This window comes from Nicotiana tabacum, chromosome 17 (assembly GCF_000715075.1).
Source record: "Nicotiana tabacum cultivar K326 chromosome 17, ASM71507v2, whole genome shotgun sequence".
Classification (NCBI taxonomy): domain Eukaryota; kingdom Viridiplantae; phylum Streptophyta; class Magnoliopsida; order Solanales; family Solanaceae; genus Nicotiana; species Nicotiana tabacum.
The window spans coordinates 118,345,343-118,362,642 of NC_134096.1; positions in this window are offsets into that span (position 1 = coordinate 118,345,343).

Consider the following 17,300-nt stretch of genomic DNA (forward strand, 5'->3'; position numbering starts at 1 on the left):
TCACAACAAAAACTTGTTTAAAACCATGGAGAAGTGCAGAAACAATTTGACCATGCTATTGCCTCAGTTAGCTTACACTACTCAAGCATCTACACTCTTCAACTGGTGTATAGCCTAGTAGAGTAAGAGAGACAAAAACAATAATCAAACCAATATGAGTTTGTAGAGGCAGTGTAGGTCTTTGGTATCTGCTGCCAAGCATTTACAGGAGGTTGCAACAGATCCCCTATAGTCTGGTGTTGTGCAATGCTAGCTATAATTATAACCAACCAAGTATGTACACCATACAAGTGAGAACAACTGCATGATTAGGAATGCTAGTTGGTGGAGTTTTACTAGCCTACTTTTCTTTGAGATCTTGCATGTATTGTTGAGACACCATAATTTCTAAGAAACAAGGCAAGGTTTTATATGTTGATCTCATTAATCATGTTCTCTTCTCTTCACAATCCTAATCCGAAGGTTAGGAATTTGTGATTTGTCCATGTTGATCAGTTTTTTTCCTGCACTTGGGAATTCATTAAATGACTGAAATGTGTGTGTACCTGGAAAAGTGAAAGCTAGGTTAGCAAAAAAGTCAGCAACAATGTTCCCTTCCCTTAGTACATGCTGAAAGACAATATTGTAGTTGTTCTTTATATGCTTTATCTTCCTTACTTCAGCACCTATACACCAAGGAGTTGCCCATTCACCATCAATTATCTTCCTCATTACTAAGGAATCAGTCTCCATAATCAGTGGATGTAGCTGCCTTTCCACACAGTATGCCAACCCCTCCACAATTTCCTTTGCTTCTGCCACTAAGTTAGTTGTCTCTCCTTTCTCATGTGCTTTTGCAAATACCAAATCGCCAGCATGATCTCGAACACAAAACCCATATGAGCTTGGACCAGGATTGCCTCTTGATGCACCATCAGTATTGCATTTGAACCACCCTTCATAAGGAATCTGCCATGTAACTGTCTTAGTCCCCACATATGGCTTGTAACCTTCAAAGAAGTTGATCATATCTGACCATAGAGGAGGAATTCTAGACAGCCATGGGTACCTCATCCTTGCTAGATAATGTAAAGTCTTATTCACTTCATGAATCACCCTATTGCAAGAAATTGCACCACCATACTTCATCGTATTTCTCCTTTTCCAAAGTTCCCATGTGATTACAGCTGGAGTTGCCTGATATAATGGCATTATTTTAGGACAACACTTTGCATTCCACCATGTTCTCATTACTTGATGCACTTGTACCAGATTGACCACTAAACCTGCTGCTTGAAGGATGTTTCTCCATACTCTAGTTGCAGTTTCACTAGTTAGGAACAAGTGTTGAAAAGTCTCTTCTTGCAGTTGTGAACAACACCAACACTTAGACAGTACCAAATACCCACTTCTTCTCCACAAATCGTCAGTAGGAATCTTCCCCTTCCACAATCTCCATAAGAAGAATGAGATTTTAAATGGTAGACTTTTAGTCCATATCTTATTGTAGTCAGGATTTACATGATCTCTATGCCTCAAAATATTCCAAGCACTACTAACAGAGAAATTTCCTGAGGGTGAAGGCATCCATCTAGGAACATCCCAGGAATCGTCAGTAGTGCCAAATATGACTTCTTGCCTGATATGTTGAGCAATGTCCGCAGGGAAAGATTGCGCTAGAAGTTGCTCATCTCAAGTATCATCCACTCTCAATTCAGCTACTTCATGCATATCTTCATTGATTGTATAGTCATTTGAAACAATATGGTACAAAGCTCCCAGACCAGTCCAATTCTCATGCCAAACATTAGTAGAACCCCTATTCATTTCCCATAGTATTTCGTGCTCCACCTCTTCCCTAACATTTTCCTCCATACATGAGATCCTTGTCTAAATTGGACAGTTGTCGGGATTTTCTTTTTACAGTACTTGTTCCACATAAAGTTAGACCATAAGGACTTGGATATCCTAAACTTTCACCATAATTTGGCAAATAAAGCTTTTGATACATCATGCAGTGATCTAAAACCTACACCCCTTCTTCCTTTGGTAGGAATAGATTTTGTCATTTTGTCTAATGTCTACTCCTACCTTCTTCCTTGGTACTCCAGAAGAATCTCGCAAAGGCTTTATGAAGGTGTTCAATTACATTTTTAGGAGGGTCAATGACATAAAGGATGTGCGTTGGCATTCTCTATAGGACACTAGAGATTAATGTAGATTTTCCACCACATGATAGTAGCTTCCCTTTCCAAGAGTGCAGTTTTGCCTTTACATTTTTTATCAGGTCATTGTAATAATCCTTCCTTCTTCTTGTGTAGAATATTGGTCAACCAAGATAGGTGAATGTAAATTCACCCTTTGAAAATCCAGTGATAGTACCTATCGAGTTGGACACTGTTGAGGACACAATATAATGCATATAAAAGGAACTCATTGTCTTATTGATCATTTGGCATGAAGTGTGCTCATACTTGGACAAAACTTCTAACAATTTTCCTTAAAGAGTATGGATCATCAGAGAAAACGATTATAGTATCGTCTACATAGGCCAAATGATTTAATGGATTAGTCCATTTAAGCACCTCAAAGCCCTTGAATCTCGTGTCTTCAAATAGTCTATTTAACAATCTAGACAGAACCTCTGAAGAGAGAATGAACAGGGCTAGAGAGAGAGGATATCCTTGCTTGACCCCTCTTGTTGAGTGAAAGAATCTTGATGCTTGACCATTAATCAGAACAGAATACCAGTTGTTGGAAATTAAATTCCATATCATGTTGATGAAGCATTCTGTAAATCCCATTTTTCTCAAAACATACATTAGATACTTCCATGAGACCCTATCATAAGCCTTTTCTATGTCAAGTTTGATAACTACATTAGCAGGTTTTCCCCTTAATCTTATGTCAGTAACAATCTCCTGTGTTAACAAAATATTTTCAAATATACTTCTCAATTTGACAAATCCTGACTGATTGGAAGAGATCAAAGAAGGCAGTATTTTTTTCAGCCTATCATGAACAACTTTGGAGATAACTTTATTTACAAAATTTCTTAAGCTAATAGGCCTTAGGTCGTTAAATGTTTGAACTTGTTGTTTTTTGGTAGCAAGACAAGGTTTGTGTGGGTTATAGACTTAGGTAAGGAACATCCTCCATAAAATAGTTTCAGCATCTCATGTATGTCTTCCCCTATTATATCCCAACATTCTTGAAAGAAAATGCCTGTGAAACCATCTGGCCCACTTGCACTTTCACCGCTCAGTGCAAAAACTGCTGCCTTTACCTCCTCTATTGTAGGAATTCTACAAAGTTCTATGTTTTGATCACAAGACACCATTGAGAGTACATTGTTGAGGAGCTCAGACCTTGTATGATCAGCTTCTTGTGTGAACTATTTTTGAAAAAATTTGACTCCTGCGTCATCCATCCGTTCTTGCGAATCAATCCAGTTACCATCCTGGTTCTGGATTCTCTTCAGTTGGAGTTTCTGCCTTTTACCATTGACATGGCTATGAAAGAATCTAGTGTTTCTGTCTCCTTCTGCAAACCAGGACATACCTGCTTTTTGTTTCCAATATTGTTCCTTTATGCTCAGATATCTCTTTAATTCTAATTGTGCTTTCTGAAGTACAATTCTATTCTCAACTGTGGGTTCTTCTTCAAAAAGCATTTCCTTTATTCTGACCACATCTTCCCTTAAAGCTAGTTGCTTGAAGTTGTCCCCGTAAGTGAGCCTACTGCATTTTGAAAGAGCAATCTTAACTCTTTTTAATTTCTGTTTGAACATCCAGAAGGGGTCACCTGTGACATTTGCCTGCCAATTTTGTCTAACCACCTCCTTAAAAGAGGTATGTTTTGTCCAGATTTTCAGAAATTTGAATGGTTTAGTAAATGTGGTAGTCGCGTCACCACATGTCATAAATAGAGGTGCATGATCCGAGCCTGTTCTAATAAGATGTTCGACCTCTGTAGTTGGGAATAGAGATTGGAATGGGGAATTGACAAATATTCTGTCCAGTCTTTTAAATATGCATTCATCATTTGGCCTCCCATTCCACCATGTGAAGGGACTTTCTTTGTACCCAGTGTCAAAGAGTTCACATGAATTTACACAAGGCAAAGTCTTCATATTCTGGAGGGTGGAATGGAATCCCTCCAATTTTCTCTTCTTTACTCAAAAGCACATTAAAATACCCTCCAACTAGCCATGGCAATTTCATATCACTTACAAGGTAGTATAAACTATCCCATAATTCTAGTCTGTCCAGTGCTGAGCACTTTGCATATACGAAAGTCATCATGATATATTTATCAATATCTTGATGATAGACTCTGATAGTAAGTTGTTGTTCCGTGTCAATTACTAATTCCCACTGCACGACTGAATCTAGAAAAAGCCATATCTTGCCATTGACATTTGAAATGGCAACATCCATGCCAAGTCTCCTCTTGTAGTTTTGAATAAATCTTTGATTTTGAAAAGGTTCCATAAGTGCTATAACAAAATAATCATGTTACCTTTGCATGTTGATAACTCTCTAAAAGGCTTGTTGTGTCTTAACAGACCTAATATTCCATGTGAGTGTTTTAATATTACATCATCTAGTCGTGGAGGCTGCCCTTTTAGGAAGTATTCTTGTAGGTGGTAGTTGTTCCTTTAATTGGTTTTGCCTCTTTCCTTTCTTCCCATGTTTAGTAAACAACCTAGGTGACAAATCTCCTTCTCTTGCAATAGCCTTGAAGTTCCCTGCAATAGATTCATTGTTACCTTCATCTTCTAGTTGCTTTTTATCAACCAAGGCAGTATGAAATTCCATTGGTTGTTGGTTGTGTATAATAATGTCATGCATTACATGATTTGGAGATTTCAATGGTACACTTACTTGGATCTGTATTAGAGATCCTGTACCTGATGCACAAGCCATAGACAATGTGTTAATTGCAGTTGACTCATTTGGTACAATAATTGTACCATTTTGTTCATATACAGCGATAGTATCCTTCCCAACCACATCTTGGGGTTCTGGAGCATCACCACTGACTCTGTCATGTGGTGTGGTTGCCACTATTGGTCCTTGAACATTGGCTAGTAGTTTTCCAGTTGTGTTGCTGCTCAACGCATTGTTGGGTAACGTATTGTGAAACTATTCTGGAATTGGCTTTTCCTTATGATCATCAACTCTGGATATTGTTTGTTTCCCTGATCCATAACACTTCAGTTCAGTCCCTAGTTGTACATATCCTGTTGTATTTCCATTAGGCATAGGGGATTCCATACATATCTGTGCGGGCATATCCTGGCATGAGTGGTTGAGTGTAACATTAAGGATTTCCTTATGCATTCCAAAACTCCTTTGAACCCATTCAAAAGTATTTTCCTTTGTTACATCTGGTGCTACCCCAGCAATTGTAGCAGTATTGTTTGTGCCGATTCCTGGGTCTTTTGGATTGTCCCTGGATTTGTTAGCAGTCCTGATATGTTGGATCTCTTGAATTATGTTTGTTTCCACTGTTTGATGCTTGTGTTGTTTGTCATTTATCTGGTCCTTGCCATTGTTATCTCCATCAGTTGCAGCATCAATACCAGTATATCTGGCACTTGTTCTCCTATATTCTCCAGAGCACTTGCTGTTACAATTTGAGAATTGATCTGTGAGCCATGATTCTGAGCTTTTGTGGTTATCTGTTTTGCATTCATTTGTTCATAAGACTGTTTGTGTTTCTCTTGCTTGTTTTTTGGTACATACCCTTGAAATTCTTCTTCTTCTGAGATTGCCATTGATCCTTGGAGTTGTTTGCATTTATTGGTTGATGTGCTGTAAGTTTGATTTTGCCTAGTTGTTCTTCATTTTGGTCTTGTACCACTACTCTTTGGTTGTAGTTTTGTTCTTTGTGTTGCCCTGGTATGCTCTGCTCCTTTTGATGTTGTATTCTATTTGCTCCTTCAGTATTGTTTGATATCTGTTTGGTTTTATTTTGTGGGGTTTCAGTAGCTACTTTTTTCTTGTCTTCTTCTTCTCTTTCTCGAGTAGGGCATGAGTAGTCTTCATGTCCTAAGTGCTTGCAGTGTGAGCAATATGTTGGGAAATCCTCATATACCACTTCTAGCCACTGTCCATCCCCATTGACATCCTAATCTTCATCAAAACCTAGCCAAACATGATGAGGCCTGAGTTGAATCAAGTCAACCTGCATTTTGACTTTAGCTACACTTCCTCTTATTTTCTGCATAGAGGCTAGGTCGAGATGCAATACCTTCCTAATAGGAGACAACAGTACAGATAGGACCTCCATGTAGTAAAAATGCCATGGTAATTTAGGAATGACTATCCAAACAGGAACAATTGGGTTATCCTCATTCGGGTTGAAGTTGGGTGTCCAAGCTTGTAGTTCCATTCTTTGACCTTGTATGTACATGAAGGTTTTTGTCCAGACAGTTGTGTGATCATACTCATTGTCTAGATCAATGTAAACTGTACGAGCATTGAAATGGGCTATTTTAACTCCTCCTCTTAGTTCTGTTGCTGCTATGAAACTTCTCCTGATCACCTCCATTCGAGGCATTGTATTAAGGAATTTTCCTAAAATTGTATATTGGCACCTGGATGCAAGTGTGATCATGTAGTCCTTTCTAGTAAATATGACAGTCGGTTGGCCCTGTTTGGTAGTTATTTTTGGTAGGGGGGGGGGTGAAGTCTATTGGGGTTATTTCTGTTGCTTGCCTTGCTCTTAATTTTGTAGCAAGTGAATGAGTTATGGTAAGAGGTGATGTGGCATGATAATTAGTTGGTTAAGGTGGCTAGGCAATAGCTTCGGTTTGGTTTAGTTTGGTTGCTGATTTTGTTGAGTAAAACTGGATATTTTGATGTACATTTGCAGGTGGTTGTACGGAGTGTGTGTGTTTTGGTATATAAAAACTGGTTAATATGTTTGGATGTGTATTTGCAGCAGATGTACTGATTGTTTGATTATGGTGTTTGGTATGCTGTGTAATTTCTTTTGGTGTTAGCATCTGAGTGTTAGTGTGATGGTGCTTAGTCTTAGTATTATTTTTATTCTGGAAAACATGTGGTTTGTCAAAGTTGGCAGAGATCTTAGGGAAATTTGCTGGCATTGATATTTAATTGAATTGGGGATTAGTTTGAGCATTGATATTCCTAGTTAAGTCAATATTTGTTGTATTAGACACATATGATGCCGAGACATTACTTGAAGATGCCAAGTATGATGCTGTAGTGATTGGCTGCCCTTGAGTAGTAGGAGTGGTTGCAATTTCCTTTTCCTTATCAATAGAGATTATCTCGACAGGTGAAGCACAGGGAATTTCATGGGCAGTCAGTGAATCACTCAACTTTTCCGCCAGTGGTCGAGTATTAATGATACCAACTGGAGTTTGAGCCTGGACCTTCTGGCGACCTTCAGCAGCATGTGGATAATTTTTTTTTCTAGTTGAGTTTCCACTGGGGCTAGGACATTTGAAGAACCAGGGACTCCATGGGTGTCATGTGGCGTTGTAGGTGACTACATTTTATCGCCCTCATTTGTTGTGTTTTCTTTCAAATTCTCTTGACGACTAATCTCAACATGACTTTGTGAAGCAGAATCATTCATATGTTCATCAACATTAACATTAAAACTGACCCTGGCATTTCGTCGAGCAGATGGCAAGTGTGATTCTATGTGTTATGTATTCTGCCATGTTGATTCAGGTTGTTCGTCGTGGTTTCTATTTGAAGAGTTGGGATCAGTATCCAAATCAATTGGAGTATAGTGGCATTGATTTTGAACATTTTGGGTATCTATCACCCTATGCACAATCAACATCTGAGTGTTGTCGTTGTATATCTGTGTAGTGTCGTTGGTTCATTTGTTGATGTTGTCTGAAACTATGTGTATCGATTGTAATTGAGGTGTTGAGTAATCTCCATGGTTTTGAATTGGCTGATTTGGTTCAGAAACAGTACAGTACGTTGTAGTTTTCTCTAGTTGTTGTTTTGGCATGTTTACAGATCCGCCATTGTTGACAGTTGCAGCAGATGGGGAAGAAGCAGTAAGAGCGACCACATGGGGTTTGTGCGTAGAGTTGTTATGCGACTCTTTAAACATAAGCGATTACTTTTCATGGTCGTTCTGCCACTTGTTGCATGAATACATGGATTATCTCATTGCCCACAATTACTGGAATTTCCTGTAACTCATATGATCTCAAATATCATCTTTTGATTTTTTTTCCCGTTCATTAGCCACGATAGGTGCCACTTTCTTATGGAGTGCATACAATGTTGTTGTGAGACTGTTGTTATAAGACCATTTCTTCCTTATGTCACTATGATTAAGTTGAAGCCTTTTTCTTATTCCCTCAACTAGTCTTTATTTGTAGTACCTAAGAGAGACCCTTTGACTTCTGTAAAGCTGCGAGCTTATTACAACGTATACACCCGAAAGAATTTTTGATGTTCTTACTCGCCTATAATTATCCTTAATTAATTACCTCCGCACTCTCGTGCTCGTAAGGTTGATTTTGAACTGAAATTTTTAATTGTCTTCTCAGTGGCACCATTTTTTTATTTTCGTAACACTTATACGGTACCTTTAATAACCCAAATCCTATCTGAATATTTCTCAAGGATTACGATGTCATCATATTTGTGAGACTGAATTCCCTATATTGGGTTTCACTATGTTTATCTTGCACAAACTGTTGATTTGTCGGTACCCTCTTGTTTAGCCATGGCTAGGCTCTTTCTGAATCAACTACTAACTACACGTTAGTCCATTCTAATATCTATATTCTGCGTAATGTCTCTTGGGTTATATCCTTTGTCTTAACTTACCCCGCACACTAGCTCCTTATGTATCCAGTGTTCATTTGCACTTATTTATCAATAACATCTAGTGATGGAACCCTTTCTGCCTCTCCCCGTCGTCATGCTTACATAATGTTCTGGAGTCGTATCATATATGTAGGATCTGAATAAATGCAATCTCATTCTTTTCGCCTTTCTACCACATTCTTCCTTTACTATTCCATAGTTACCTTAACCACATAACTCCGACTTAATACCATATCACACCATCTTCCCCCTTTTAGGGGAGTACTAACATTTATTTCTATGAAGATTTACCAGTAAGTGTTTCACCTCTTCATATTTGGCATCTTTACACATCTTCACAGACTCTTACTTGCCTTGCGGTAACCCTTTTGTATCATGGATAATTTAATTTCTTACACACAAAGGTGACACCTAGTGTAACTGGCACACTTAGTCCCTTAAGCTTAACTCTGCTCACAATGCTTGTTTTAGGGAAACGTCTTCCTGAATGACCTTTAAAAGTTATTCTTCTGTTGTCCATTCAATTATCGCCCGGAACGCGATCTCTAAAATTCTCACAATGTCAACTATTATCAAATCCTTCGGTCCCGAATTCATGTTCAGTTTATCTTATTCACTAGCCCATATTAATTTCTATTACTCTGGGGGTCTAACATTTCCTTCCGGTAATCACGTATGAGTCACCAACTCATTTCTCGAAATAGGGACATGATTTTATGGCTTATATCTTTTATTGTCTCAAGGAATGTAACTTCTTATCTTTTCCTTCACTTGACTATAGAATCTGTAGTCCTGTCATTTTTTGATTTACCGTTATGATCCATTTATCACATCTTACTCATAATGCTTCATTTACCCTCTTCTTATTCTCCTGCTAATATTTATGTCTATCACCTTATTATGAAAACTTCTTCAAAATATTCTTTCAGTTTTAGCCCCACTTGATTCAACTCACTGGCTCTTTGGGCCGCCTAACACTCTCTCTTTACTAGGGATGAGAGCCATACAAAGGTAAATATTTATCCCTTCTAGGATTCCAATGCCAATCTTCTGAAATTTCTGAGCATTCTAGTATTCATATCTGATTTACCATTCTATAGTGCACCATCTGGGTGTCTCATAAAGAGAACCATTACCATGTTTGCAATATCCCTCGAAAATGTGAGCTAATGATAACAATCCATCCATAATTTTGGGTTACTCTAACCCCCGTTGGATGCTGATATCCCATCCTTCTCTTAAATTATATCTGTTAACTCCCACATGGCATAACTGAAATGGGTGTTTTCAAGTGAATATATCATTGCTATTGTTGAAAGTAACTCAGAATACTTATATTTCTCTGCCTGAATTGTAAATACAGATAATAATCACTAACTAGGTACCTAGTACCTTCTTCACCTAACTTTTTTTACTTGTTGAAACTTGTATCTACCTTCTGATTCTCTCGTTGCTTTTTACCATAGGGGTAGATAGATATTCATGCCTTAGGGATCCTTATCAAGATGCTCACACGTCGTAGTATACACATATCTACTAAATGCCTTACATTTACTCATCATAAGCATGACACACAAACACCTTCTGATGAGCTGATAGCCTACTAGGAGAACTCTTAACCTATCTATTGGGACTTGCGGGCATGAAACGCAGCTTCCCCGGGCAAAAGGGATGTCAGTACAAATAAAGTACCGAGTATGTAAGGCATGAAAGAAACATGAAGTAAGGAACTCAACCAGTAAGTCTGAATAGATCTGTGAATCATGAAAATACTTATAATGTCATGCATGTGCGTATAAATGCCATACCATGCATAAATATATGCGTACATAACATCATCAAGCCTCTGAGGGCATCCCATTATATCATCTCAGCCATTGTGGGCTAAATCATCAACGTATACCAGTTGATCAGGTGGTGGTGCGTATATAACGCCATAACCTTTTCCATATCCCATATACATATAATATACGCGTATATAACGCCATCTGGTCATGGGTCAATGTACATGTATAAATGAATGCAATGCATAATGAAGTAAGTCAATAAGATCTCTCGGATAAACTTTATACCCATAAATAGATGATATGATAGTAGGACATATGGGGAATCAAGAACATAGGCAACCCTAGTACTTCTAGGAATAGGATTATTTGTGAAAGTTGCGCACTTGCTCATTTCCTGCATCATATGGATCATGCCAAAAAGGAAAGAAGGGATAGTCTTAACATACCTTATCACAATCTTTCCAATCACCAAGTTGAACTCACCTCTTCTTACCTTAATCTAAAACAACAATAATAATACTACCTTTAAGTTACGAAAGGTACAACTATCGCACAACGAATGACAAGCTTATTTTGTATTAAAACGGGCAGCATCTCCCCTATAATCCTTACTTCCTTCAAATTCAAGATAACACCAAACACAATAATATCAACATGTATACATTATTTTCCAACCTTATGTACACCACAAAACACTACAAAACAGCCCAACATACCCCAATCTCTTCATACACAAAACGACCACCGTAGTAGTGTTAAATGGACCGAAATGTTACGACGAATGACCAGCCCACCACCCTACACTTATGTGGTGTTTATACATAATCTTACTACTCCAAAACTCCACAAAAATAGTAGTAAAACATGCAGACTAACAGCAATACAAAATAGTCTACTACAAGTGAATAACTCGAACTCACGGCTTCTGATCACCGTTCCGTGAGTTCTAACTATTAGAAAATGAATTTATAAACCTTAATTTATATTTAAACACTTAAATACAGAAATTACACATTTTCTTAGCTATGAATTACCTTCCAAAACTCAAACTACAAAGAAAAAGAGAGGCGATATAGCGATACTTACGTCATATGGATCGTTTTAATGTTTTCGCTTCTTGATTCCATGCCCGGGATGATTATCTTGTTTGAAGCTCTTGAAAGAGCTTAAGAGTAAAGTTAGGGGTCTTATTTTGGTTGTGTGTTCTGTAAAATTGAAGAAATAAATGAGATAAGGAAATAAATATCCATTTTGTTTGAAAAGTCAAAAGGTACTACTTGGCACCCTCGCATTAGTCCTTCTTCTAACGCTTATAAAGTTTTATACGGGTGTTGTATGAATGAACAGTTAAGAGAGTTGCAAACTACATTCCAAGATCTTCAATTTGGTATATAATATGTCCCAAAAATACCTCATATAGCACACGAAATTTATTTCTTAAAAAGCTCTGTTACAAGGCAAATCCTTAGTCGGTGTTTTCGCAACTTTAATTCAATTTTTTCCAAACTTCATATTTTCTATCCAAATATCATATATAGTAATATTATGACTTTAAAATCATTTAAATCATTATTAACAAGTCTCATATTCATTACGTCACCTTGGGATGCACAGGGTGTAACAGTTTAGTCCTAGTTGTGTCCACAAGATTTGTACGTTTGGACAATGTAGAAAGATGTGATTCAGTGATTCGGTATCATTTTTAAAAATTTGGCAAAGATTATCTGGAATTATACCAATACGATGCAAGTATCGACGTGTAGGGAGACGATCATGCATGAGTAGCCACAAAAATGATTTAATTTTTGGAGTTACCGGGATTTTCCAAATCCATGTAAATGTGGGTGTATGTGTTGGGCTGGGTAGGCAGTGGTCTAATAGGGCATTATATATTAATTTGATTGTAAATTGACCATGAGGTGTTAATCCCTAGTAGATAGTATCCAAAGTGTGTGTGTAGACAGGCATATGGAGTCTATTAATTAAGCTCTTTATATTATGAGGGACATCAAATGGACATTTTCCCCAATTCCAGACATTGTTAGTCCTGTAAGTAGCTATAGTATTGTGTAGATGGTTTAATGGCAAATGGCCTGATATTAGAGATCTCATCGTAATAGTTAGTGCAAGCCAGACATCTGTCCAGTATTTAATATTAGAAGTGCTACCAATGTTCTATTGTATACCTAGTTGACAATGTGTCAAGCCTAAAAGGATAGTTTTCCATGTATTAGAATGACCCCATCGGGTAAGGGGAGTCTTGTTATATTTATGTAAGAGGTTGGCTGCCCAAAGTTGGGTGGGTGATTGAAAAAGTCTCCAAGAGAGGCTAGCTAGTAGAGCATTATTTTTTATAGCCAAGCGTTGTATTCCAAGCCCTCCGAAGTCTCTGGTAGCAGTGATTTTTTGCCAATTCACCAATTGAAGTTTTCTTTTTAGGTCAGTCGTACCCCATAGGAAGTTGCGCATGTACTGTTCCATCTTGTGAATTATAGAATGTGGGATGAAAATGTATTGCATAATATGATTGGGAAAGGTAGTGAGTGTAGATTGAATAAGAGTTGTTCTCCCCGCTAGGGAAAGACAATTAGTTTTCCAGCAAGTCTTGCTTTGAAGTTGTCCAAAAGGAATTGAAAATCGGATTTATTGGGCTTTTTCTGAAACATGGGAAAACCTAAATATTTTCCAAAGGTCGTTCCCTCATTCATGTTAAAGCAAGAGAGGATGTAGTTTTTATCAGTAGTGGTACCATTTTTGGAGAAGAAGATTTTCAACTTTTGAAAGTTTATAGTTTGTCCTGAAAGAGTAGTAAAGTCATTAAGAGTATTAATGATGGGGTGACAACTTGTTTTTGTTACTTTAGAAAGGAGAATGATATCGTCAGCAAAAAATAAATGTAATAATTGTGGGACATTTTTTGATAATTGTATGGGTTTCCATAGAAGGTAATCTACTGACTGAAAGATGGTGCAAGATAGGCGTTTCATACACATAATAAAGATATATGGGAATAGTGGGTCCCCTTGTATTATACCCCTTAAGGGTTGGAATAAGTTTGTTCGTGAGCCATTGATCAAGATAGATACAGAGGCAGTTGTAATACAAGACATTATTAGGGATATGAGTGTGCTTGATAAGTTAAAATAGTAGAGTGTATTTTTGATAAAAGACTATTCTAATTTATCGAAAGCTTTTTCAAGGTCCAGTTTCAGAAGCATGTGACCTGTGTTTCCCTTTCTCTTTTTTTGGAAGTGGGTAAGAATTTCTTGGACAAGGATTGCATTATCCGAAGCTCTCTTCCCTTGTTGGAAGCTAGATTGCGTGGGGCCTATAATTTTATGTAAAAAAAAGGTTTGAGACGGATCACAATTAGTTTTGTGACCAGTTTATAAATGGTATTACAAAGACTAATTAGACGGAATTGGGTAATGGAGGCTGTGTTCTTTATTTTGGGTATTAGGCACAAGTATGTTTTGTTGATGTCCGGTGGAATATGACTTTCTTTTAAAGCTGTTTGGCATAGAAGAACCACAAACTTGCCTACTTCTTTCCAATATTTTTGAAAGAAATATGGGTGTAAGCCATCTGGGCCCGGTGCTTTAAAAGGTTTAAAAGAATTGAGGGCTTGGATTATTTCTAGAAGGGTCAATTGTGTAGCTGACTTATTTTGATCTGTGGTGGTTAATAAAGAAGTTGTATCAAAAGTAGGGTAGTTGTTAATAGTACATGATTGTGTAGTAGTAAATAATTGAGTATAATAGTTGAAAATATGTTGCTGAATTTCGATGGGATTAAAGGACCAATTTCCCACATTGTCCTTGAGTGCGTTGATATGGTTACGTCTACGCCGTTGTAAAGTACTCATGTGGAAGAATTTTGTGTTAGCATCGCCTTCATTTAGCCAATTGATACTTGATTTTAATTTCCAAAAGTCTTCCTCTAATTTTAGTAACCCCTCCCCCCCCCCCCACACACACACACACACACTAAATTAGTGAGAGAGTTGAATCTCTAAATTTTGTAAAAACCTAGGTAATGTATTGAAGATTGTATCCCATTAATTCTTTCCAGTAATTTACACTTTTCGGAAAAAATGTCACCAAAAATATGTTTATTCTAGTACGTAACATTATTTTGAAAATTCTTAGTAGCCTCTATTAATGAAGATGTATTTTGTCCACGAGTTGTGTACTAAATTGTGGAAGGTAGGATGAGTTATCCAAATTGTTTCAAATCTGAAGATGTGTTGCTTAGGTATGTTATTAGGTTTTAATGTTACAAGTAAGGGGCAGTGATCCGAATAGGTACGAGGGAGATGTTGTACCATTGCTTCAAGAAAGAGGTTTAGCCAATCATAATTAGCTAAAAGTCGATCTAGTTTCTGACAAGAGTGGGTTGCTCTAGTGGTGAGCACCCTCCACTTCCAACCAAGAGGTTGTGAGTTCGAGTCACCCCAAGAGCAAGGTGGGGAGTTCTTGGAGGAAGGGATCCGAGGGTCTATCGGAAACAGCCTCTTTACCCCAGGGTAGGGGTAAGGTCTGCGTACACACTACCCTCCCCAGACCCCACTAGTGGGATTATACTGGGTTATTGTTGTTGTTGTCGATCTAGTCTTTCTAGAATTGTGTGACCATGTCTCCGTTTGTTCATCCAAGTATATCGACTACCCTTGAAGCCCAAGTCTAGTAAGTTACAGTAATTAATACACTAATTGAAAGCATCAACCATTTTATTGCTAATAGGGTTACCACTTACCACCAAATTTTTCAGTGGCTCTAATTACTTCATTAAAATCCCCTTATGAATCTTGGATACATTTTAAGTTTTGTGGATATATTTTAAGTTATACCAAAGTATATTATGGGAAGTAGTAGAGCTATGAGCATAGATTGATGAAAATAACCACTTAGTAGAGTTAGGCCATGCCTGGACCATGCGGTGTATCTCTTATGCGATCATGCTGATATCCTCAATTGTACCTAGATCACCATACCACATGATAACTATACCACTGGAGAGACCTTATGCAGATACTTGGAACATATTTGAGAAGTTGAAATCATTCTTAAGAACATTGTGATCGTGCATATGAGTTTCCAAGAGAACTACTAGAACAGTCCTATAGAGTGAGCGAAATTGTCGCCTAAATTCCGCATTCTGTGATCCTCTACAGTTCCATACTATGAGATTCATTATGGATTGTGTGTGAGTTGTGTTGTCAGTGGAGTTATTCCTCTCTCCCAAGGGATGAGGATGTGTCAAATGAACTTGAGAGTTCATTGAGTTGGTCTGTCGAAGTGTTGGGATTATGACCATGGCATATTTCCCCACTTCCTGGTTTGTGGTTGCCCTGAAATTTAAACTGCATGATGTTAGTTCTGGGGGCATTTGAGAATGAACTTTTTTGTGTACTGCTCTTTGAGGTTTTAGAGATAAATTCCCTTTAGCCATACAAACTTTGTTCATGTTTCCCTCATCTCCTCCATTATTTGTGCTAGTTCTAATCGAGTCTGATCGCTTAGTGCGTTGGGTGATGGAGGCGAAGTGTTGGGTGGACTGTACATGGGAGACAGTGGTTCTTAGATGTTGGTCGGGGATATGGGATATTGTGGTGGTGTGAAAGAACTCATGTGTTGGAACCACGGGGCATAAATCATCCTTGTGTGATGTGGTGGATAAAATGGGAGCAACCCTATTGTCTGAGTGAAAGTGTGGACTGGCGGAGATGCTGGTTGTGCCCATGTTGTTGGCGTGGAGGCAGAGGGCCTGTGTTGGTCCGGAATGAGAGGGATGTGTGTTGAGTACCATTGACTCTGAGAATACGCCTCTATTCCCAAGTGCATGCCCTCTGTTACTATCTCCGCTAAGTGGACTGGGTTTTGAACAAGAAGTATAACTTCTTGGTTGTTGGGTTCCAGTATGAAGATCAGGGCATAACCCTGTAGGCCCATCTCGAGCCATGACTGGAGTGGGTAATCAAGTGGAGGATTTTGGTAGGTGTAGATGATAGGGGTTATCGGATTTGGATGGGGCGGACCATTCATTGTTAGACGTAGGAAGTGGAAATATTGATTGTTGTTGTGATTTCTCTCCCTGATGGATGTGTACCAGGGTCATTACATGTGTGCTTGACTGTGGGCATATTGATATAGAAGGGTTTGAGTGGAAAGTATGTGAAGGTAATGACTTGCGTAAGTCGGTTGTAGAGGTTATGTTTGTATCTAGGGTTGGGGTAGAAGAAGTTATGTTTGTGGGTGTAATGGTTGGCGTAGGGTTACAGGTTAATAATAGGGTTTCACATGAAAAGGAATTATGATGTTTCATTGGAGTAGGAGAGTCTTTGTGTGTGTTGTGTGTAGTCTCATTGGTCATTAGAGGAGAGGGGGTGGCAGGCAAAGAGACGGCGGAGAACTCAGAGGAGATTGAGTGTGTGGATATAATGTCAGAGTTGTTGGTTGAGTTGTCAGCTAAAGAGTTGGGTAAGTTTCCACTTAGGCCAGTTGTAGGGGTTACTGAAGATGGCGTTGTTATATCCATTTGTGCATGGGATGTAGTGGGAGTACTAGGTTTGGTGTCTAGGCTTGGGGAATTGAGGTCCATATCATGTGGAGTTGTCCCTAGTTTAATGAATGGTGAGGTAATAGGCTTATCGAAGGTCCTTACATGACCTTGTTCTTGTGCTTTAACTTTTTGGGCC